General features: G+C 38.3%; 2 long non-coding RNA genes across 2 annotated transcripts in view; one reads left to right on the forward strand and one right to left on the reverse strand.

The window, feature by feature from the left end:
- Positions 1-26724, forward strand: part of LOC139436533 (uncharacterized) — a 226341-nt gene that overhangs the window by 104946 nt on the left and 94671 nt on the right. The gene's annotated exons all lie outside the window — the stretch shown is intronic.
- LOC139436493 (uncharacterized) lies at positions 21550-24176 on the reverse strand. The gene is made up of 2 exons (XR_011645755.1): positions 24034-24176; positions 21550-21652 (listed from the first exon to the last, which is right to left on the reverse strand). It is a non-coding gene; the product is annotated as an uncharacterized lncRNA (long non-coding RNA).

Genomic DNA, 26724 nt, shown 5'->3' on the forward strand with positions numbered 1-26724 from the left:
TGGTATTTTATATGAAATCTTATTTTCTGATGACTTCCAACCTTTAAAAATAATATTATAGTAATAGGAAAATAACTTGTCAATACTTGTCATACTTGTCAATATACTTGTCAATAATACTGGGGAGCCTGTAGTGAAAATATCTTTTGAAAGGGATGTCTTCCTGGAATTGGGAATGCTAACTGAATCTTAAACATGCAGTCTTTCTATGGAGATACTTTCTTAGCATTTAAAATCGGCAATTGCTCCTCTGTTCTCTCCAAATTCCCTATAGTTATGAAATGTCTCAGACCATTATTTCCTCCAGCCACCAGTCATACACCTTTGATTAATCTTCCTTAGCTACAGCTACAATATGAGGAGTGATATGCCTTTCACAGTAACAAAGGACCAACAAGAACCCCTAGTTGCCCATGATTTATTAAATTCTACTACTTGATCATTTCATTGAAGATATCTCAGGTCACTATAGATATTGTACTTTTGCATCCACCAAAATACTCCTATTGTATTTCCTTGCAAATCAATTACTCGCTCAGCTTCTCTAAGCCACAATTGTCCAAAACTGTAGACCAGACCACAAAATACATAGCCAAAGAGAGGCCCCAGTGCAGTGAGCAACACACATGGCAGAACATACTCAATCTAAGACTCCACAGCACAGTGCTCTCTGATGGGGACAATTTGTAGCATGGTGTGTTAATGTTCATCGGCAAACGTGTTCAATGCTGCCTGCCATGTAGCCCTCACTCACTGAGCACTCACAAAAGCATTCAGCAAGTACAGAGTTTGCCAGTGTACTGGAAATCATATGTGTGTGTACACTAATGTGTGTGCACATTTTTAAGGAAGCATATCAGAGACAAATGGCTTCATAACAAACCATGCCATACAAAGAACCATGAAATGGGGTGCACCTAAATTCCTGTGGCCTTATTAATATTTATATATATGCTTTTTGAAATTAAAAGACACTACGCTCTAAATCATGTATATAGCGACATCTGTTTATTTCTATGTGTTATTTATATGTAGTTCAAAAATGGAGACTATATATAACCTCTCATTTGATAATTTTGCTATTTCATTATAACCCTTTTATCTTGTTCTTTCAGATAACATTCAAGAAAAGATAGCAGGCTTTTACCCAATCTTCTTAAATTGTATGGGAAAATAAAATTTCTTGTCATACTTTGGTAAATGCTTAAGCCAAAGTATTTTTTCATTGTGAGATTTTTTTTTAAATTTTTATGTCTCTGTTTAGAAAGTATCTATGTATATATTTTGAAAAATGAATCCATAAATAGATAAAATGTGGAGATAAAATTTTTCTATTCTCTTAATCCTAAAACTTTCCATTTTTACTAAGAAAACAGCATGTTTCAGAATAGTTTTCTTTGTGTAATGATTCTTGATATTATTCAGTTGAGCACTAGGTCTTTCCAAAAGTGTCTCTGATATTTTAATGTAGATTGATCTTAACTTACTAACTTGTTTTACCTTTTCAAAATTTAGTTTGCTTTTCTCCCATCATCTACTATATTTTTTCAAAAGTAATGACTATAAACTTGTCCTTGCTTTTGCTCTTTAAACCAATTTCTGTTTTACTTGGTATGTGTGTCATTAAGATTAATTGCCATGAATATCTCAGTATTTTTTTCCTAAGCATTCCCTACCATTTTATAATTAGTGTCTGTTTTTCAGTAACTTCATTATTCTTCCTAATCACAGAGTATATCTTCATTTTTCTTCTATTGAAGCCCGATTTTTATTACTTAATCCTTCTCCAGCAATTAATTTACTATAGTTGAATTGTTGTTGTATTTCATCTGAGATATGGCAGCATGCCTCTGGTGGTCCAAATTATCACTTACTGAAGTATGCAATATGGAAACTTGGAGTTATTGAGTTAATTTAGTTTACAAGTATTTTGAAGCTCTTACTTCATGAAGTATACTGCATATAGCACTCTAGAGAGGGTACAAGAGAAACAGTCTCCACCCTATAATAGGTTTACAAATTCATTAGGAAAATTCCCAGAAGTAAAATCAATTATTCTTTAAAATGACAGTCAGCCCAAATGGCATAGTGTAGTCATAGAATTGTTCACAAGTTTTTATTGATGTCTACTCTGTGCTAGACACTGGGCCAGTTTCTAGGAATATAGCACAAAGCAGGGTACTTGACCTTATGGCTTTTGAAGTATATTCTGGAAAATTGACAGTGAATAAGAAATTACAAATGTGGTGAACACCACAAAGGACACAGACTGAGTGATTTTGGAGCAGTCAACATGGAAACCCAGCCTAACAATGGGGGTAAGAAAAGGCTCCCTTGAATTAATAATGTTAAAGCCAAATAGACTAATAACTTATTAACTACTAACTTTGAGCAAAGGGAAAGGAACAGAACCCAAGGACTGAGTGGGTATTAACCAAAGTAGCACTTAAGCTGGTATAGGAAAGGCCTTTCAGAAGAGATAAACCCTGAGATGCAGTGAAATTCCATCTAAAATTTTTTTAAATAAATAAATTAGCTACATTCTATTTGAAGTACTCTGTATGCTAAATAGGACACGGATCCATGAAAATGACTGAGGAACATATTCCAACTGGAAGTGCCTTAGCACAGAATGGAAGGCAAAACTACATGTGTAACTTAGCTTGATCATAGGAGGGAAGCTGCACTGATGAGTAACATGAAATGAGTTTGCACAGAGATGAGGAAAGGTGATAGATCTAAGGAAGAGCGTTCTAAAAGTTAAGTATAAAATGAATGAGTAAGAGGAATTATAGGCTGGAAGGGGAATTCTTGAAACGATAATATAGTGTTTATTGCCTGGATGAAGTTAGCGTGGCAGATGCTGCTGGTACCCTGCCCATGTCCCCTTGGCATCCACACCCCCATTTCCATACACACCACTGCTACTGACCACAAGTATCTGCAACTCTCCACCCTAAGTCTTTCTCTAGCTATAGGAACATATGTAGGCACAGGCCAAAAGTTTGGGGGAGTTAATACCCCAACCAATGAAGGATGGAAATTAGTGTGTTACTACTCTGGTTCCCTCACCCCAAAGGGGGCGACTCTGGGGCAAGTTCTACTCTGCCTCCAAGAGGTCTCTAGAGGGTAGAGCACAGGTATGTTATATTGGCTTTTTCTCCTTCTCTGAATAACTTCTTTATTCCTTGTCCATGTTCTTGGGATCACCTCCAAATAAACTGTTTATACCCAATCCTTAGTCTTCAGGGTCTGCTTTTGGCAGAAACCCAACTGAGCAGTTAGTCATGAAGAAATTAAGGAAGAATAAGGGGTACTTAGAGATGGTGGGGGAAAAAAAAAGATATTCCCTTGTTAGGCATCCAACCCACAAATTAGCTGCCTGTCCTCCTAAACACAGCCAACTCTATTTTCTCTTGGTCACAAAGGCATGTCACCTAAATTGCACTCTGATTATCTACTAAGTGTAGAATTGTGGGTCAGTAATACTGACAGCGAGAAAGAGACATGAACTTGCATGTACAAAAATATAAGTTTTATATGCTTTACATAATTGTGTCCCAGGAACTAATCATGGCCTGTTTTGGTTAACATCTCACAATGAATGAGCACCCTTGGCCTCAGGATGTTTCTGAAATAATAAGGCCCTAAAAAAATCCTAGTCAGAACACTCATTGTATAGGTAAGGTAACTGAGGCACAGGGGAAAAAGGGACGTCAGCAAAGTCACACAGCTGGGAGTCTTGGAAATAAGGTCTGGCTCCCTATCTCTCTGTCACATGCACCTTTCCCATGGCTACCTGACATCAGAGAGGGAAAAACGTTCAAAAATAATATGAGGGGAGTGGATGTGGCTCAAGCAGTTGAGCACCCGCTTCCCACAAGGGAGTTCCCAGGTTTGGTTCCTGGTACCTCCTAAAAACAAAAAAACAACAAGCAAAACAAAACAAAACAAAGCAAACAAACAAACAAAAAAAAAAACCACTCAGGGGAGCTGATGTGGCTTAGTAGTTGAGTACCAGCTTCCTATATACAAGCTTCTGTGTTCAATCCCTGGCCTGGTACCTCAAAAAAATGAAAAGAAATGGAAACTATTCTTTTACCATGTGTATTTTGAAAGCAGTTAACACTAGTGCCCATAAAAAGGAGCAGGTTTTAGACACAAACATCATGGTTCATAAAATTGTAAAATTTGTCCTCCAGCCACAACTTCTTTCCCGGATTGAAAGATAATACAAGTTCATGTGTGAGAGAAGCAGGTCAGTTCCCTCTGGTAATGATTAGGTATATATCTAAATGAACTTTGTTATTTAATACAGACAAGACCGCCCAACTAATACAGAGAATAACTGCTAGTTATTTATCAAAACACCATCCAACAGAATTCAGAAATGAAATAAAAAAGCGAAAGAAGGGGTAGAGCTGAGCACATCTAGGAAAGGGCAAAAAAGTCACCCAGTGTTGCTCTGGAATTTGGTGGATGCAAATATACAGCTGTGTAGAGGAAAGTACTTTGGGATCCTCAAAGTCAAATGTTAGGAAGGGCATCCTTCTTATCAATCTATAGCTGAATTTAATTTCTGAATCAAGCTTGCATTTCCTCAGCTGGCAAAAACATAATCTCAGTCTAATCGTGAACTTCCCCGTAGGTTGGATCTGATATGCTGAGGGGTCTTACGACAAGCTGGAGCTTCAGTGACGGGGTGGGAGAAAGGTAGATTCTGGTTAGTTGTCGATACATTTTCCTCCTCCATTTGTCTCACACTGACCACCAGGTCACTGGAGTTCTGCTGACTGGCCATGCCACATTTGCCCCACTCCTGGTCTGTTTCTTTTCGTGTGGCGCTGGAGGGTATTGGCATTCGGAGGAGCTGACAGCTCCACCTGTCTGGATACCATTTGGGACATTTCTGTTGCCGCTTCATGGCTCTTCCTGCTTTCCCAAACTCTACTCAGTGATGGTGGCAGCAGTCTCTAATATGTCTCAGAACGTGGGACTCAGGCCATGGAGTGCAGGCAGAGGGGTTTCCAGGGAACAACCAGCCCCTACTGCTCTCCACTTCCCAGTCAGTGCATACTTAATCTAGACTCTGTAATTGGGAAAACTAACTCTGATTACAGATTCTTTCAAATTGTGCCTTGCTTTTGCTTTTGCATTTTTGTTTGTTTTTGTTTTTGTGTTTTGGAGGTACTAGGCATTGAACCCTTGTACATGGGAAGCAGGCACTCAACTACTGAGCTACATCTGCTCATCTGTGCCTTGTGTTTTGACCCTAACTTTTTTTTTAAAGATTTATTTTTATTTATTTCTCTCCCCATCCCCCCCCTCCAGTTGTCTGCTCTCTATGTCCATTCGCTGTGTGTTGTGACCGCTTCTATCCTTATCAGCGGCACCAGGAATCTGTGTTTCTTTTTGTTGCCTTGCGTCATCCTGTTGTTGTGTCAGCTCTCCATGTGTACAGTGCCATGTGTACAGTTCCTGAGCAGGCTGCACTTTCTTTCGTGCTGGGTGGCTCTCCTTACGGGGCACACTCCTTGTGCGTGGGGTTCCCCTATGTGGGGGACGGCACTCCTTGCGTGCATCAGTACCACGCATGGGCCAGCTCCACACGTGACCTTAACTTTTGAAAATCCCAAAAGCCAAGGATTTTATTCTTTTATATCCATGTTCTTTGATTCCTCATGATTAGCTGCCTAAATGGAGATGGTGCCATGGAATGACAACTTCAACAACAAAAAAGTGGAAGATTACCCACCAATTAATATATTATAATAAGTCACTTGGGTGACACCAATACACATTTTCATTACTCTTCTACCATTTCATGCTTAACATAAAACTTAAAGGGTGATAAGAATTGGGGCTGGCAGAAAATTAAACACTAGGCTATTTCTAAAACAGCATGCAACATTTATGAAAATCTTGGAAAGAAGCACTACTCAAAATTTCCACTGATGAAGGAAGATCTTAAGGCTGTCGAACCCTCATTACTAAGCCCACCACCATCGTCAAGGAGCTGAGGTTCTGGCACTATCTTGCTCATTCACTGGTAGTCTCAAAGTCTCAAGATCCCACGCCAGGTAACTTACCTATTGGCAGATTATTTCTTTGTGACTGACTGTACCAAGCTGTAATACCATTCCACCATGGTACTCAACTTAGGATCTTCACAACAAAGGTGAGAAGGGCAAGGTGTAGTCCCTTGATTTGTGATATGCTGGAACCAGACACATGCAGCAAGACAGTGGCAGAGCTGGACCTGGAACCTGGATCTCTCTACAATATTTAAGTCTTGTGAGGTTTTTTGTTTTTTCTTCCTGCTTTTACCCAGTGCACCACGCTGTACTGATTCCAGTGTTAGCCGTTATCAGAGACATGAGCAAAGTGCACCTGAAACTTAAAGCCATTCATTCTTGATGTCTTCAAAAAAACTAGGGAACATTCCCACAGATGATGGTGTTAAATTGGAAACTAAAGAATTTATTTAAATTTTATGGAACTACATTTCTCTCCTAAGTATGCAGCAACAGTCAGTAGATAGAGCTAGTTTTCCTTATGTACCAATCTTATTTAGCAAGAAAGCATTTCTTAGAAAATAATTTCTAGACTAGAGACACAATGTTAATTTAGCAGAAACCATGAAGACATTCAACATAATAGGAGGTACAAATAACTGTTTTGTGGTTATTCTTTTCAGGTAAAAATACAATTTGGTAGAACTGCTTCCTTAAATTATATCCTTTTTACGTCTCATGCCATTGAAAGCTCCAGTGAAGTTCTGATTAGTAGCCTGCTGCTAAATGATGCAACATAAATCGCTAAATACATTTAATTGATAAGCAACTAAAAACTCAACTTAAGCAAATGAAAATAGTTCAAAAACAATGATGGGATATCTCATCATTAAGCCCAAAATTAGAGTCTGGCAGATGAAATAAACCAAGTGAATTTTGTTAACTTTGGGCCCAGACACTCTCCCTTATCACCTAGGAGAGTCATTCTTTCTTGTTAATCAGTATTTACTGAGCACCTACTTGGCATAAGTTGCCATACTAGGTGTTATGGGGCCTTAAAAGGAAAAATAAAAATTGTCCTTTCCTTAAGATAGTAGCTTACTAAGTATTTGTTAAAGAAAATGTGTTTTTAAAAAGTCTGCTAAATTCCAGTCATTAGAGAAAGCATTATGATAAAAGCTAATGCAGTGCCTCTGCTTGCCTACTCCAATCTTTTTTGCCTGGCATTCTCCTTCTCCCTGGCTATCTTTTCATTCTGAGGAGAGTCACTGCCATTCTACTATTCTCCTTTAGCTCTATGGTCCAGTCACAAACTTCTTATATTTTCTTTAATTACCCATAGCACCCTTGAGGCAAAATTGTTCCTGGCTAAAGGAACAAAATGGAAATTTCATGCTCACATGCACACACACACACACACACAAAATGTGGCACAAGATGGTGTGGCTTAGAACATATATTTATTCGTATTCAGCTTGGGGAGTTGACTCCCTGCTTAGATCCCAGTCTGGTTCCATGTGGAACAGGCCACCTTTTAATTTTACCACCTTGGGAGCAGACTTCTAGACTTCCTTTTTTTTTTTTTAAAGACTTATTTTATTTATTTCTCTCCCTACCAGCCCCTCCCCCGCCCCAGTTGTCTGTTCTCTGTGTCCATTTGCTGTGTTTGTTAAATGTTCTTTCTTTGTCCACTTCTGTTGTTGTCAGCGGTATGGGAATCTGTTCCTTTTTGTTGCGTCATCTTGTTGTGTCAGCTCTCCATGTGTCCGGCACCATTCCTGGGCAGGCTGCACTTTCTTTCGCACTGGGCGGCTCTCCTTACAGGGCGCACTCCTTGCATATGGGGCTTCCCTACGTGGGGGACACCCCTGTGTGGCAGGGCACTGCACATGGGCCAGCTGCACACGGGTCAAGGAGGCCCGGGGCTTGAACCGTGGACCTCCCATATGGTAGACGGACACCCTAACCACTGGGCCAAGTACGCGTCCCCAGACTTCTTGATTCAAGGAGACAATGGACAGAACAATGTAGATCATGGGCTTTGAAATCAGATAAAAATGTGTTCAAATCCCAGATTTGCAATACTTATCTGTGTCGATTCAAGCCAACTAATATATAAACCTCTAGAAAATAACAATAATACCCTCCTCATTAGGGGTTGTTTTCAGAATTTAAAAAATAATAAGTTCTTGGCACTGTGTAGCGCTTATAGTTAATTGCACAATAAAGGAAAATTAGTGTTATCATTAAAATAATGATACTCTAAAAGCCATAAATAACATCAAGACACAAAGTGAATGGAGTTCCCTCTCTACGTACCCGGGCCCTGCTAGCCCAATGTCCACATCCTGCCTCAGGACCTCCCTTTTCCTAGTTCTTACCAGGAATGTTCACTTCCATCAGAAAAATCTGTGCTCAGACTTAACAGTGGTCTTACTAACAGACAAAGATAGAATAGTTTACTTAATAAAACACACTAAACAAACAATCCTGCATGACATATAAGTATATTCAAGGGAGATAATTTAGTTACAAATGCATTAACGGGTTAAACAGTAATTAATGCAAGATATATGAAGGTGTCAAATGATTAACTGACAAATTATATAGGCCGGGCTTAAGAGAGAAGGGGAGAGAGACTCAGGGATGTTGATAGTGCAATGCTTTTTATAAGTCTCCATGGTCAAACAAATTTCAGAAACCCTAATTTAAACAAAGCTTAAAAAGTGGAAGATTTCTTGTAACCTTTAATAAGCTAATGTGCACTTTGGAGCTCAAATAGTGGATACATGGTTTGCAGTAAATCCCTAATTTATGTATGCCGGACTCTTGCAAACACTCCTTAGTGTGTACATTGTAAATATGGTTCAGAACTGATATTCTCTCAACACATCTAGAGAACTGCAGGTAAATTCAAAAAAGGATTTTTATTATAGAAGAGAGATAGTACTATGGGTTTTAACAGACTGGCAAGCTTCAATGGTAAAAAAAAAAAATTGATCTGTTTGAAGAAATGGATAGGATAGAATGTTTAAGGTAGGAAGTCAAAAGAAAGTAAATAAACTAATATGTGACGACTTAAAGAAATTTTAAATATTCATTTATCTATAGCCTTCCAATTTTTACTTACTCATCAGGTTTGTACATCCACAAGGGTTTGCAGTAGCTCTCAGGAGGATACTTCGCCCTGACAACCACTTAGCTGCCACTTCAAAATAGTCCTTTACATCGTGTGAGACATTGTAGCTTTTCATATTCAGTGTACTCTAAAGCTAATGTGCATAAGAATGATGGGGAAGGAGTCTGATCAATAATACTACTTCTCAGACCTGCACTCAGATTCCTGCTCTTATAGCAAGGGTCAGGTGACTCCGTGCAAGTAATGTGGGATTGCACTTTAAAAATATTGCTTTAGATTGCTGTTATATAGAAATGATATCTAATCACAGATTCTATTCTCTCATTCCACTCTAAAAACACAGATATTTCCCAAGAAAGATAGACAGATAGATGATAGATCAGATGGATAGATGGATGGATGGATGGATGGGTGGATGGGTGGATGGATGGATGGACACACATAGAAGATAGTTAGAGCACAGATAGGTGATAGAAAGAAACAAAGGGTTTTAAAGACATAAGTTATGAACAGGGGTAATCTAGATCAGGAATTTCTAATTGTCTGCTGGAATTATCTGTCCCGGCATTAAGGTGACTCAAACTTCTAACTTATGTATTTCAAACTTAGAAGTAAAGAAAGAAAGAAGGGTAGGGAATGAAGAAGTGAAAAAGGAAGGGAGGGAGGAAGAGAATACAGCTAGTAGTTGTCATCAAATATTTCTGAACTTCATTGAGATGGTTTACGAGGAAGAATTTTACCTTATACGATCATGGTTAATGGTAATAAGTCATTTGACGTAAAGCTGCTGAATCCAATGCCTTTAGAAAGTGCTAGATAAATCCCAGAGAACCATGGAAGTTTGCAAGGAAGTTTACTTATCCTCAGTGGCCCCTCCCCTCATTTTCCAAATGAGGACAATGGAAACCAGATGCTGTGACACACTGAAGGTGGGAGACACAGTTAGTGGGGGCGATAAGTCAGTCTTTTATTGTGATTGCTGTATCCTGATCAAAAGGTGCATGGGAGGCTGAATCTAGAGCAGTGGGGAAAGAAGATATGTCTGAAACCGAGCCAGAGTAGGCTCTGCATCGTGAGCAACAGGCAGCCCAGATCACTACCATATCCCAGGACAGGTGTCATCAGCTGAGTGGAGCCAGGATCCCTGTCAAGGGGTCCTCTGGAGGGCCCAGCAACAGGAATCATCCAGGCATGGAGAAGGTTGAGTTAATATCGATAAGCCTCTGGAAAATAGCATTAATAATGCCATTTTACAATATGGTTTATTAACAGCTGAGGCAAGGATTCTTAACCTTTTTTGCTCCATGGACCCCTTTGCCTGTCAGGTGAAAACCACAGACCACTTCTCAGAATGTAATGGAAGATAGTTTTATGATACTCAGCATTGGCACATCTTTAAATTAAATTTTAGGATTATTAAAAATTATGTTTTACAATTTTCCCATAATTTCAATACCTGATAACCAAACAGTTCAACATCTGACAAAACAGTCATTTTCGGCAAACATTAGAAATTCAAGTTTTCCCACAGCGTCATAAAACCATCTTCAACATCCTTACCAATCTTTTTGCAGGCAATTATCCACTGCACTCAGAACATGCTACATCAAAATAAAAATCACACTGAGTCCACACTTACTGTGTATTATTTAATAAATATATCACACGAACACGAACACGTCCCCACAAAAACGTCTTTTTCAATTTTCAATCCAAGCTCATGGACCCCCTGAAATCTTTCCATGGACTCCGTAGGGGTCTGTGGGCTCCTGGTTAAAGGCCCTGAGCTAAGGGATAACGAAAAGGAAATTTCTATATACATGGCACAAGATGGTATCCCTTGCAGGGTCCTTGAAGGGAAGGGTGAGACTTCTTGGGTAATCAGAACCACAGATGGCGATTCCAGCCTGTTCCTAGCTCTGTTCCAACCTGCCCTAACAATCACCAGCCGTCTGTGTTCTCAGCCACACCCATCTGGGCACCAATGACTGACTCTGACTAGCAGAATTCAAAGCTTTGCCCCTGCCTACCTGTTCACAGTTGTCTTAAGTCAGTGAGCCTGGACGTCATCAGAGTCCTCTGTGCCAGGAAGTTCCCCGACTAACACTCACTGCCATGGGCAGCCTGTCCAAACGGTCCCTAGTTCTGGCTTCCAATGCTTGGCTCTTTTGCAGTGTCTCCACCATGTCGGGGCAGCAGGAAAACCAGCCCCAACTGGGAAGCTGGATTTTTCTCACCAGGTGGGGAAGGAGAGGGAAATGGAATCTGTAGGCGAATTCTAACTCTCAAGGAGGAGGCTGCAAGGGGCAAGCAGGGCATTAAGGATCTGGCCAAGCAGACTGCAGTTTAAGGCAGGGGCCCGATCATAATGAAGATCTGGAAAACAGAAGCCCACACTGCAAAAGGGAACATTGTAAGAGCACAGATGAAGACTGCAGCAAGGGCTTCAGTTCAATGAGTGTGTAATACCCTGATGATTTATCCAGACATGTCAGACATCAGACTCAGGGCTGTGAAGATGAAGTTTCCATTAAACTTGTGGCCTAGGGCAGGGTCAGATGAGAAACCACAAGTGAATGAATTCAAGGGATGGTGGTCCTGGGTGCCCTTGAGAAGAGCTGGGGAAGACTGGGATTGACTTTCGTTTATGGTGTTGAAACAGCAACGCTTTTCATTAATTATTCTTTGACTGTTGAAACGTTTTCTCTACCACTTTGGGCTCGTCTGTCTTCTCGATGCTCTTGCAGTGCGATGACTAATGTGCATAATGGTTAGAAGAAAACATAAAACTGCAATGCTGGGTTCGTTTTTATGGCAGTCCTGGTATATTTTGAAGTTAGATGTAGAAAGACCATCAGTCACTGGTGTGTTAGACATAATGAGTGCCTAAGTGATGCCACACAATAACTGTACTGCCAAGTTTCTATCCCCAGGAAAGGGCTTAGAGCCTCTCTCATAGAAACATAGTCCTTATCCATTCCTTAAGGCTTCCATAGCACCTCCTCTAGCAGTCTCCTAGGGGTCTAATCTTTTACTTTTCTATGCTCCTTCAGCATCCCTCCCTCCTCAGCTCTCCAGGGCTCCTTTTTACACTCCTTTCACTTGATGCTGACTCTTGTCAACATCCTATTTACTTATGACCTCACTAACCATCTCTGTGTATATGACTCCAAGATACCTCAGGAATAACTTGGCATTTCTGTCATCAAAATTTCTTACTAATGGAAGAAGTAGAGATCAGTGACTGAGCACCTACGTCATGTGTACAAGGTCCCTGGTTCAATCCCTAGTACCTTCTTGAAAAAAATGATACTTACTGCCTAAGAATCAGTACAAAGAAAACAGATCCATTCCTTCTCCTGATCACATAACTCTGTAGAAATTGTCCTCCATGGGACCAATCCCACCCTGAGTTCCTCAGTATTCTCCTTCCACATTCTTCCATCCAGGTTTCCCATTTGGGCCTGCCTATCTTTTGCTTGTGTGGTTATAATGACCTTTCTCTCTTCTACCCAGACTGAACACCTCAGACTCTGTCATAAATACATCATTATTGAGTTCAGGAGAGAGTGCAGCCAGCAAGGCTCTTGTGGTTACAATGTTTGGAAACAGTGGAGGGACCTGGTTGCCAAAGAAAGAACTTGAAACTACAGCATGAGGGCAGAACAGCCCACCATCTCCACCTCACCCCCAACACGCCCTCCCCCAGCCTCCTGCCCCAAGTGATGCTTTCGGGCTCTGTGCTTTTCCAGGAAATGCCTCCTGTCTCCATGTACCTAGTCAGTGAATAACTGAAGAAACTCTAGATTCCTTATGATTTTCATGTAAAAACAATTTCTCCAAGGAACCCATAAAGCATTTCCCAATTAAGTACTGCTCCACAAAACAGCAGGGAATAATTTTTTTTTAAAGTATTACTTATGTATTTAAAAAAAAACAAAAACAAAAACCTGTTCATCAGAACTTTCAGATTCCATATGTTTTCCTCAACCTAATTATGACTGGTGGAAAACAAAATTAGAAAGCTAGTTATTCCCACATCTCCTCTACTATGTTCCTACTCCTCTCACTCCCTACCCACCCCTGCCCAATCTAAACCCACCCTTGGTCCCAACTGTTTGGGAAAATTCCTGAGAAGCCCATGATCCAGATTCACTCACCTACTCCACAGCGCATCAGGACCCAGCCTCTGCTGTGCTTCAGCAAATGTTTATTAGATTGAATGTGTGTGTGTGTGTGTGTGTGTGAGAGCCTGTGTGAGATGCTCCTGCTGTCAAGAAGTTCACTGTGTAGTAGATAAGCAGAATTGGTATTTACTGAAGTGAATACTTGCTTTTCACTATTCCGGGCTCTTTATATCCTTTACAGGACTTAATCTCTGTAGCTTTGCAATAAAGTAGGCACTATCCTTCCCATATTAGAAGTAACACAAACTAAAAGCAATTTTTAAAAACTGAGGCACATTAACATTGTACTGCAAGTTCTAGCCAGAGCAATTAGGCAAGAAAAACTTTTTAAAAGGCATCCAAATTGGAAAGGAAGATGTATACATTCCCCATTTGCAGATGACATCATCCTATATAGAGTGAAAATCCTAAAAAATCCACTACAAAGCTATTAAAGTTAATAAATGAATTCAGCAAAGTAAGGGGTACAAGATCAACAGGCAAAAATCAGAAGTGTTTCTAGACACTAGTAGTAAATAATCTGAAAAGTTATTAAAATTCCATTTACAATAGTAACTAAAAGTAACTAATGGTAACTAAAAGAATCAAGTATCTAGAAATAAATTTAACCAAGTATGGAAAGGACTAATACATGGAAAACCAGAAACATTGCTAAAAGAAATCAAATAAGAACCAAATAAATGGAAGGACATTTCGTGTTTTGGATTGGAAGCCTAATATTATTAAGATGTCAGTTCTACCCAAAACAATTTACAGATTCAATATTATCCCAATCAAAACTCCAACAGCCTTCTTTGCAGAAGTGGAAAAGTCAATCATCATATTTAAATGGAAGGATAAAGGGCCCTGAATAGCCAAAACCATCTTGAAAAAAGAAGAATGAAGTTGGAGACCCAGACTTCATGATTTAAAATGTCTTACAATGCTACAGTCATAACATAAGCATGGACAGAAATATAAGGCTAGTGAATCAAATGAAAAGTTCAGAAATAAACCCTCACATGTATGGCCAATAGAGTTTTGAAAAGGGTGCCAAGTCCACTCAATGGAGAAAGCCAAATCTTAAATAGAAGGTTGACAGGTGAGTATATGAGAAGAAGAGAAGTTACCTTAATTGAGTGCATAATGGCATTCATCTAAGGTAGCCGAAGCCATCCCAAGCCACAGTAGTGAGAGATTTGCCAGTGGGTGTGGAGGTCTCATGTTTGGTGGTCTCCACCCTCCCTGCCTTACTCAGTACTTGGATGAGCCATTGTGTATTGGCCTCTGTGACGCTCCCCACATGATACTGATGATATCTTTCTTTAGCAACGCTAATTCATTCAATTGGATCTTAAGTCGTGTGGTCCTGAAAATCATTCTGTGTGCTTAAGATAACTCGACATATGGATTAATCATATATTCATTGATTCCATAAGTAAGTTCTCAGAATGTCATTGTATTCCATTTATTTACAAATTCTTGTGGAATCCCTTCCTACAGCCTCTTACACAGACATCCCTGGGCATTTCAGAATAAGTAGGATAAAAGTGCAACCCAATGTATATTTTAGGAGAACAGCAGGACCATGTAGGATGCTTACAGTAATTCATCTTCCTTCTTCACTTATGCACAGGTCTGGTATATCGTGATATGTGCCAGAAAACTGGTGACAGAGGAAAATTCAATTAATGACAGAAAATATCCCCCAAACTGTTCATACATCTCTGATACATTTTCAAAGAGTTATCATTAGAGTGAAAAGTTAGTATTTAATCCATGTCATCTTTGTGCACCATAAAATCTGTAACAAGGAAACTATTTTATATTATATTGTCTTTTTTGTTCAAAGCAATCTAAACTCATCTTCATCATCAAGAGCATTTGTGATGTTCATTTTACTGCAGTGTAAAGAGCAAGATATCAATAATATGGTTTTCTCTGCTCTTTTTTGCACCCTCAATTCATTTTCTTTGAGAGTCATTAAACGAATGTAGCTTACTGTCTCCAAAATCATTATTTATACAATAAGATAATTTTCACAGAATGCAATAACTGTGGATGGAATTCAAACCACTGATGTCTATATTAAGATCATATTTTTCAACTAAAGTAGTGTCTTTTAAATTAATTGCAGAATACCAGTTAATTCCTCGGAGCATTTAGATTTTAGAATGTAAGTAATTAACTCCTCTGACCCTCCTTCATCGTTTTAACTCTGAGAACTACTGCTGTTAGTGTTGGGTGTCAGATGGACTTTCTTGTGTTTGCCTCACACAGAGAAATCTCAGCCCGCAGCACTCAGACTTCTAGACAGAGCAGGGCGTGCCTGCCAAGGCCCCCTCCCTTGGAGGACTGCTGCAAACACCACCCAGGTGATCTCCCCATCTGTTCAGCGCTTCTGCGGAGGCACCACGGACAGGGGAGTAGATGTTGGAGAGGGAGGTGATTGCTTCCCTCACGTGGGTCTGTGCTGTATTTTCCACCCACAAAGCCAGGAAGCTCCACAGTTTCTGGCAAGCGGCCACTTGCTGTTTTCTCTGAAGCAGATAGAATGGTTCCCCTGTATTTTAAAAAGGCAAATGCTGCCTTATTAAACCTAATCATGGCTTAGAGAATGATAGGAAAGAACTGAGCCCACCACTTTTGAGACCTGAGAAATAAGGCCAGGCAGCACTCTATACGCATCAACTTTTCTTTCTCCAAAGACAGAAAATGGGCTCCTTCAAGGGAAGCCACCCACCTTCAATCTTTGAGTACAAGAACGTGCTATTTCTATTTCATTCTGTAACTCCCAAGCAGAACTTGATTAAACCCTAGGACCAGGTGGTCCTCCTAGCAATGCATTTCAAAGTACACAGTTGTCATCCATTTAAAGCTGCATGCAGCCACTAATAACAGAAGCAGGTCCAAAATTGCTGACCAACTTTTCTGGTATCTAGACTGGTGATCTAGGGGTGATACTGAAGTGTGGGCCCTTGGAGAAGGCAAGCTTCGGTGGGGTGTTGCAGCAGGAGGCCTGGGGAACTGACATGGAAGAGGGCGTGGGAAAGAGGCCTCAGGGAGTAAGAAAATAAATTTCAGAGAGGCAAGGGAATGCCAAAATCAGCACCTCTTCTTGGAAAAAAACCGTCTTAGGAAAAGTTACTGAAAATTGCCTTTGCCATGAAACTTCAGTGGTCAATTTATACTTTCATTACTACCCTAATACACAGTTGCTGTGACTTTTTAAATTCCACTGTCAGTCTTACATTTTAATTTGATCTGTTCAAAATAAAGCTATTCTCCCCCCTTATTTCCAAGAGGTGATTTGTTAGTTCATTTCTTTTTCTAAAAGATATGTTGGTAAGTACTTTCTGTGAATCACTTTGCTATATGCCTTGGTGGATGCAGGACAAATAAAACAGGATGGCAGTAAGGCACATGTAAGAATGCACAACTAGTGGGGTGTATGGGGAGTGGGGTATATGGGAACCGCTTATATTTTTTAATGTAACATTTTGTGTCATCTATATCTTAAAAAAAAAAAAGATAATAAAAAAATGAAAAAAAAAAGGTAATTTTGAGGTGTAGGGGTCTTTAAAATCCATTGCCTTGGAGGGGATGATGAGATATGGGAGTTTCTTACCTTAAAAATACATGATTACAGTGACAGATAATTTTGTATAAAAAATTGTATATTTTTTCATAACTTACAAAATTGTGCAGGACAGAGTGTAAACTATAATGTAAACTGTAGTTCATGGTTTGTCGCAATGCTTCAATATAGGTTCATCAGTTGTAAAAAACGTCCTACACTAATGAAGGATGTTGTTAATGTGGGAAAGTGTGGGAGAGGGAGGGAGTGGAGAATATGGGAATCCCTTGTATTTTTGTGTAACATTTATGTAATCTAAAGATTCTTTATAAATAAAAAAAACTCATTTAAAAATGAAAAAAAAATAAAAGAACAACCAGGGATTTTGAAAAGCAAGGTTCTCAGGACAATCATTTGCTAGTTTTAGGCCCTGACTTCTCGATCTATTAAGTGAGAAAATACATTAGGAGATCTCTAAATTTGATCAAAATGTTAGCATTCCTTCATAGGTCTTTATTCTTCTTTTCTAGTCCGTTTTCTTCAGGGATCTCTTTTTCTTTTATGCAGTATTTTCTTTTTCTGATCCTATAATACTTCCCTAGGTAATTTTATCTACTCCCATGGCTTTAATTTCCATATATATATGAACTTATGGTTCCCAAATGTAAAGATGATAGATAGATATAGATAGATTTTTATCCTGATCTCCAAACCTGATGTCCAACTTAATGTCTCTACCTGTATATCCCAAATTCATCTCAAGCTTTCATGTCCAAACTAAAAAATAATAATAATATAAACTTCTCCTGTGTCTATCTAGTTGGTTACCATAACCAAGAACTGGTAATATTCCTCAGTAGCTTCTCTCACTTACCAGGCGATAACTTGACCTGTCGATTCTTCCTCTTGTATGCCTCCCATAAATCCTCCAGATCACCACCTGAGTGACCTTTCCAAATTACAACTATAGGAATTCATTGCTTTTGTAATTTTGAAACATTTAACCACAAGTTTTTTGCTGCCACCAACTTCTTAAATTCCACCACCCAGGTGTGCTTCTCAATCTGAAATACACAGTCCCCAGAAGTATTGGCAATGTGCCAGGGGAATTAGAAACCAAGGATAACATCTTGGAAATACAGTTTTACTTGTTGGCAAGCAATATTATTTTAACATTTATACTAATAGGGGGAAAGAAGCATGGTAAAATGAAAAAATATTAAAGATGACTTCAAATAAATTTTCCACTTGTGAAAACATACATCAGGTTATGTCCCCAAAATCCACAATGGTGGTGGTGGTGGGAGTTATTCTCTATTCTTTGGAGTACTTTGGACAGAATATTTGAGAAGTACTGTTAATGCAGAATAAAATCAAGATTTCTACTTTTTAGAACTCTCTTTAAAATCCTCCATTATTGGGTCCATTCCTATTACCTCATCAGCTGCCTCTTCCTCTCTTTCTTCTCTCCCTCCCAATTCCAATCATGACAAGTTACCTTCATCTCTGAATGTGCTGTGTTGTTTCATGTATAAAGACATGTGTTGGGAAAGGATATAGAATGTGGGGAAACAACATGTAAGCATAGAGGACTTAGTTGGAAGTAGAAAGAGTTGAGTTTGGAGAGAGGTGAGAAGGATTATTGGGAACAGTGAAGAACATTGTCTGCCACGGTAAGAAGGTTGGACTTAGTTTTAAAGATGATGGTTAGTCCCTGAATGTTTTAAGTAGGGGAATGACAGGATTGTTGGTCTTTGAAGAAGATCACTGTAGAATCTCCAAACAATGATCCAGGTGAAAGATGAAATCCTGAGCCATCGCTGAAAAGTGAGCCCATGGGACTATGTGACATTTTTCACTCTACAGGTTTCAGGTAAAAAACAAAAAATTTAACCACAACAGGAACTGTGTTGATGACTCATTTGGTAAACATCCATAGCAGGTGTTTCAGATAACCATATTAGTGACAGCATGTTCAGTTTTACTAGTCCAAATGCCAACATATATAAATTCAAAGCAATGAGACATTTCACATATGAACTTCAGGCTTCTTTGGCATTGCGCTTACATTCTGTTCCCATTGCTTAGAATGCCCTTGTCACCCCAGACCCTATTCCAACTTTGGAGCCCCTCAACATATTTGAAAACCAGGTTAAAGAGACCTTCTTAAAGAAATGCTCTGTCACTGCCACCCATTGCCACCTGCATCAAGAGACTCCATCCCTGTGTGCCGAGAAACTCCGTGTACACGTGGCTCTGATAGCCTCACCTCGCTGGAATATGATTGCCTTTACAGGTCAGTCTCCTTTTGACTGTGAGCTCCTTGAAAGAAGGGCGAGGCGTTCTTTTCCTTTTTATCTCCATCATCCTGCCTAATGCGTAGCACATATTCGGCCATAAAGAATTTATATTGGATGAGTACATTAAAGAATTAAAACTCACAAGAAACCAGCCCCACTACTTTGTTACACCTCATATACATATATGTAGATCAAAGAAAATTCAGGAGCATACGTTAACTAATTTCAAAGTAAATGTCATTGTACAAGATTAAGTGCGCTTTGATAAAATCTGGCTGTCAACTAATGTATATTTCCTGTATTTGTCATTAACAAACATTTTATATTTGTGGGAAAATTAAGTAATACTCATGCCTATAAATGTACAATTTTATGTATATTTTTAAATTTAATTCTCTATTCAAATTCTGTGAAGTGGGCAGAATAGATTTTATATTCCTATTTTAGAGACTTTGTAGCTGAAAAATCAAAGGGGATGCGTGGATATTCAAATTTCACTGCAGATACTCTAGTTAAGAAGCTCATATGCCTGCTGTTGAGGAATTTTAATTTAAGAAAAATGCCAGGGCAATGATAATTAAGGGGATAAAGATTAGTTTACCTGACTTCTTTTCTCTACTTTCATGGATGTGTCTTTCCTACTCCAAATGAGAGAAATACTTCCTATAAAAGGGTAGTTTTCATTAATTATAAAAATCAAATATAATTAGAGATCAGTTATTAATTACTAAGATCTTATCTCATTTTCCCCTACTTCTTACATATGTGTGTATATATATACTTAAGTGTATGAATGTATATGTACATATGTGTGTATACATATATTTATACATAGAGTAAGAGAGAAAGATCCACTACAACAGATGTATGTATTATCAAACGTATTTTCTTTCATCTTTTGTTTCTCCTACATCTTTTATTATTGAGACTACTGAAATTTTAAATGACTTTAAGTCATATATATATATAAGCTATAATAACTAAACTTTTAATTGGATACAGGGAGAGACAGCATAAAATGGACTATAACAACTATAACACTTATTGAAAACTTATTATGAAGAGTAACTGATCAGCTCTTTACTTTTCAGGAAAAATTAAGTCACTTACTTATATTCATACAACTTAATAAACTGCAGCATTCAAATTTGAACCCAGATCTTTCTGATTCTAAAACCTGAATCTTACCCACCATCTTCTATTGCTTCTCAGAGAGTCACCTGAATTTGTTGTACTGCCCTTGGGATGCATTTTATCCATAAGTTTATTTAATATAGGGGCATTTATATTTATTTAGAGAGGCTAGCACTTTTTAATATTTCAGTGCATCCTTACCATATGATGATGTGAAAATGCCCTAAGGGGGCTCTTCAAAAAAGTGTACTCTAGATTCGGATTATAATGATTTTATGCATCTGTTTTCAAATAGAATATTTCACCAGCTGAAATACCTCTGTATACATTTCCTAAATTATTCTTAATTGAGCATTATCATGCTTTTACAAACTAGAATACGTAGTCAGAAACAAATGAATTGCATATAATCATTACACATGATCAATCTGTATGGGCAAATACGCTTCTAGGAGAAATGGTAACAAAAATAGTTTGTTCCATTGCTTCCAAAACACTCCTCCCAAAGCACTTTCATATTCTAGCTGTGGATATGTGACATATGCCTGTACAAGGACTGTTGCCCACCACAGGAATGCTTTTGGGGGCATGCAATGGAGAGAGCAGGCCATAGCACTGGACCATGGAAGTAGAAGCATCAGGGAGCTCCTGAACAGGCTGTGGTGTCTTCTGCAAAAAGATCTTGTCCCATTGCGGCTGTAGCTATTCATGTAAAACCTGTGACTAGCAAAGAACTGGCTTCTTCAAAGTGTGAGCTTGTGGTTTGCTTATTTGTTTGTTTTGTTTAATGACAGTTCCCTTGTAAATAAGCAATGTTTGCAGTGGGCCCAGCAGGAATAGGGGAATCTGAGCTCCCTAATGCTAACCAAAGGAGCCCCATTGCCTTTGACAGTGGCTTTGGTGAGACTGTGTACTTTATCACTTAGAGCTCCTCCTGGAAAGAAGAAATGTGATTCTATTCCCATTGTCATCTACCTATCTGGAATAGCACAAATGAAAATTTCTGATGTCACACAGAGGATGCCTATCACTAAAAAAGAAGTTCAAAACATTGTAAAATGCTTTTGGTTATGTGGGTTCAATTTTCAGAGGCTAGAAACCCTTAAACCTAGACAAAGCACTCTTGGAATGCAAAGTAAATTTCTCAAACATTATTATTGTTTTAATTTGAAGAATTATTTAAGAGTATGGGAGCTTGAATGAAGATGAAGACTAAAGGTGAACAAAAGGTCAAATTTATTTTAAAAATTGAGGCTTCTAAGTGGCTGAGTTGTAGGGTCAGTAACAAAGAATCATGAGTCTTCTTGATCATCATTTCCAATCTGTAGAGAGAAAAGTCATCCCAAAACATGTTTCAATATCAGAAGATAACCTGTTCTAGGACTCCAAACACTTTGGAAAGACAGAGTTTTCTTGTTGCTATTGTTACTTTGGATTTTGTTGTTTAATAATCCACTTTCCAGGAAGTATACAAAGAAATTAACACTGACTCCTTCCCCCTTTCCAGATTCCCCCCACAAACCCTTCCTCTTGTTAGCAATGTCCCGAAGTAAGATGATTATTCACGAAGTAATTATTTATGTCACTTCCAGATATTGTAATACCATAAATTCATCCAGTAAACACAGTTTTCATATTGTCAATTCAGACAATAATATTAAATATCTTTTGAATATCTGATTTTAATAATAAGTTGGGTGCTCTCTATCAATTTTTCCCCAGAGTGTACAAATGTAATGTAATAATGAAAACCAGTAACAAAATCAGGTTTTTTAGATTGTAGATTATATATCATTCCTGGTTGAAATTTTGGTTGAGACTATTTGCAAGCATGTGATAATAGTTCTTGTTTCCAAAGTTTCTATGTTGTGTGTACCCTGAAGCTGGTATGTAGGAAAGAAGCTCATAAGGGGATCCAAACTGACTTCCAAGCTTCTATACCCACTTGATGGTTTCCTGTAATGTCAAATTTTGACCTTTATAGGAGATATTTCCAAAAATAACATACATAGTAAAGCTATACCTTTGGATAGACAAATCTGGAGAACACTGAGCTTGTGTAAAAATATATCATAATGAAGAGAGCAAGCTACTTGGAGGAGTAAAGTTTAGTTCTAGCCCAAGCTCTCAATCTCATTGGCAATGTGACTTTGGGAACATCACGATCTCTCTGGTCTCAGCAAACACATCTGTCCTATGTATCTCTGATAATGCTTTTGTTCATCAAGTAAAACAGCGTGAAGTTAAAAGCAAAATAAGAGATTGTTACAAATTCTCAAGAGGGTAACAGAGGATATGGCAAGAGATTGGCATATTTTTCCTCCTTAATTTCTTAGCTTTCATTTGCTCAGCAACGTATTTATTAAGTGCCTGCTAAGTTCCATTTATAAGCACCAGTTAGACAAAGATAAAACAACATGCACCCTGACCTGAAGTAGCAATGAAGTGACATGATCTGAATTAGGTTTTATAAGGATCACTCTGGCTGCTGTGTTGAGAATGTGCTAAGGTGGTAAAGGTAGAAGCAGAGATCCCTGGTTTATAGGCTATGGTATCAATTTAGGTGAGAGATGATGGTGCCTTGGCCAAGGGCATTATTGTTGTAAGTGGTGAGATATCAACTATGATGAGGACTGATGACTGACTCTTGGATTGAGCATGGCAAAAAGATATTGGTATCCTTAATACAGACACAAAGACCAATCAAAGCAACAAGATGGAAATAGGGACCTATAAAGAAACTGAATATGTGAGAAGTTTACGTATATGATAATGAGAATTTCACAGAGCTTACTGGTTAGATTTGGGAGGAAGGTTAACCAGAGAATGAAGAGTAAGTGGGTAAAAAGCACCAGATTCAGAGAGGCTTCTTCTCTGTGCAATGGAGAAAGGCCTGAGAGGCATGGAGGCATGGGATGTCCATGAGGTTGGACAGACAGACAGAGGTATGGTGCCTCAGGAGAGAATTCATCCCAAGTATGTGAGGGAGAAAATCTTCTGCCTCCACAGTTGTTCAATTCCATACACAAACAAATTACCATTTGGCTCAGGGACTAAGATAAACATAGTTTAACTGTGTGCAGTAAAATTGGCCTAGCCCTTGAATGGAATGTTCACCAGGTATCTGGGGAGCGGTTGGATTATATATGCTTAAACCTATTATTTATTGAGTACCTACTCTGTGTCTGCCACATTTAATCTTCACAACAAAAACCCCAAACGTAAATGTTATCATAACATTCTAAAGATATCAAAAGTGAGGGTCTGAGAAATTAAACAACTGACCCATCTTCACAGTCTGTAAGTGATAAAACTAGGCTTCAAATCCCACATTCTTTCCATTATATTTGAAAGGCCATGGAGGCATGTCTCCTCTTAGACATGAAGAGTAAGGATTACTTTAAAACACAGCATTAGGATCACTGGGAAGACAGGACTAAAATAGTCCCTGTAGGAGACAGAAGTGAACTGGGGTCAGTTTAGGTTTTCAGTCTTCCGAACCAATCCTTGTAGCTCACTCAGGTTCAGCCAGTGGTTGTTAGTGTTTCCCAGGGACATATGAAAACTAGTGAAGTAACAGATACCTTCTAAATTTTAGAATCTAAAAGACAGATTATTTTAGATGACTTTCGAAGTGTTAAAGTGAATAATATTCCTTAATTAAGACTACCGTCATAAGCTTTTACCTCTTCCAAATTCTTACCCTCTGAAGTCTGCCCGGAATAAAAAATGTTGTTACTGTGCATCACCTTCGCCAGCACTTCCTTACTTTTACAAGCAGCTGTGCACACCATGGGGTTCAGGAAAACACGGAAATATTGCCAAGCACATTTTGGACCTGTGCACCTGAATATTCAAAGCCTGAATAATGAATTCAGGAATCAGGGGACTTTTTGTGGCCATTCCTCTAGAAAATATTTTTCAAAAGTTTAGGGATATCAGTTTATTACACATTATATACTCTTACCTTGACTCAAAGCTTTTTGTTCCTGATGTATACTCTCATATAATTTCTCACAGGGCTGTTATAACTTGGATGATGGGCTCCAAGAATCCAAAAATCCAGGGAATATTATTTTTGGTGAATACCTAGTACATCCCCAACTCACATTTCTAAAGGAGCTTATTTGTTTCCTTGTTTGTTTTTTGTTTTGTAAGATGGTCTTCATTGTTTTAGCATGCAGATCCCTTGAACATAATGATCCACTGTATTTAACTTTGAATGGTCTCATCTACTGAGGGTTCTTAATATTTGATGATGGATATCAAATTGTATTACAATTATTCACTAAGCATGGAACACCAGTGTTTGATTTCTCTTACTTTGCAGCTTTGCCAATTTAAAGAAGACCATGAAAATTGGATTAAGCACTAGCATATAATCTCTACATTGACAAAAATAAACAAAAGAGTGGTGTGCCTTTGTATCTTCTGCTTTTAAATAATCTGTCCCACTATTAACATTTAAGTAAAATCCAACTGCAATAATATGCCTCCTTAGTTTTAAATTCAGACAATGTAAGCACCATAGGATGAGTAAAGAAGTTACAGATTTGGAATCACAAGAAAATTCTCATTTAAGCTCTGTTACTGATTTCTGGTCTTAGGGTAAATAGCATTTCTATTTCGTACTCCTTATCCATTAAGTATTTCTAGTGATCTAGTTCATCTCCAAATTTCCATGCTATTCTCAAATCTTAAGAACATATATTATGGGATACAATACGTAAATACATTTCAAGGATTAGAGAAATATAACCCATTATTTTAAAATATCAGTCCAGCTCCTTTTGGTTTGTTTTCCCAGATCATATTGTTTTCATTCCAGTCGAATTTGTGATTCTTTCCCAGTAAAGTCTTGAATTGTATCTGCTTTATAATATGGCTTCAAATTTTTCAACATTCAGTACACAAAGTATGATAAAAAGATCTACAGCAAAATATACAAAATAAAGATAATATTCTGCAGACATGGATAGTTCTGAGTCTTATCCAAGTAGACAGGTAAAATAAACTTACGGAGAGAAAACTGACATTTAAAATTGGTGGAGATACAAGTATTTTTGCAGAAATAACATCTTATACTTCCACAGCAGTCTGTCTCCTTTTCTTTCTTCCAAATACACGAAAAAGGCATTTTGAATTACTGATTAACTTTAACATACTGATCTTTGGCTCTGTCTAAGGTCCATGAAAATTGACTAAATATCCTTCTACCAAAGAGAAAACTAAGAAATTGAACACCTTTGTTTTTAAGATTCAGTTTTCTATTATCCCAATATATCAGCCCAGATCTCATTTAGTTGGCTATATTTTTATTTGTTCCTTTTCTGAAAGAAATCAGGAACTTTTAAATGAGTTGATTATTTTCCTAAGTAAGAAACTATCTGTTCATGATCAGAATAAACAATTTCTTTTTCTACTGGTATTTTCCATTCTAGAACAAGAAGGCTGGTCTTGTGGGGAATTGATTCTATAGCCACTGGGATTCTTGTTTATTATTAGCCTTGGCTCTGGATAGAAATTAAAGTGAAAAAAAATTTAAGCAGGAAGTCAGAGTAAAAATGAAAAAAAAGAATTTAAGGCAGGGAATCAAAGTGAATACACCGAGTGAAAATGAGTCTTACGTGTTTCATATTTTTCAAGAGACAAAAACAGGAGGGGGTATAGACAATTGATCTACATTTTTGTCTAATCACTCTATACGAGGCACCATGGTTTAATCTGGGGTGATACGAAAATGAGCAAGGCAACCCTTTTCTCAGACAGCTTGTGTGATATAAACCTCAAACTTATTAATTTAAGACATAATGTGGTTTAGTGGTATAATAGAGGTAAAAAAAAAAAAAAAAAAAAACCTCTGTAGGAGTACAGATTCCTTTTGTGAAGGACAAGGGGATGTTTTCTGGAGGTTGCTAATATTTGACCCAGCCTTGAGTTGAAGGGAGTTGTGACAGGTATCACCAGATGGGAATGGCATTCCAGCCAGGGGAACAAAAGCACAATTACAGGCAATGAAGGGAACACGTTTTGAGGAAATGTAATCGAACCATGGAGGGTGCATGGCAAAGAAAATAGTCAAGAGAAGAGTAACAGTGATAAGGAAGGGCTTAATTCTATACGTAGTGGGAAGTGATTTAAAGGTTTTTGAGTGAAAGAATGATGAGTCTTGATTTGCCAAGTGCTTAGTTAGGACTGATAGTCTAACAGCAATATGCAGCAAGCCTTGCAGTGGATAAGACTGAGACAAGCAGATCTGATAGGAGGCTATTTCACTGAAATGGTGGGTACATTGAGAAACAAATGCTTATTATTATTTCCCAGTCCCTAGCAGCCCAGGAGAAGAGTGAGTCTTTTATGTGTCAGTTATGGTACCAAGTGTAGCACTTCCAGG

This window comes from Dasypus novemcinctus, chromosome 15, assembly GCF_030445035.2.
Source record: "Dasypus novemcinctus isolate mDasNov1 chromosome 15, mDasNov1.1.hap2, whole genome shotgun sequence".
NCBI classification, from domain to species: Eukaryota; Metazoa; Chordata; class Mammalia; order Cingulata; family Dasypodidae; genus Dasypus; species Dasypus novemcinctus.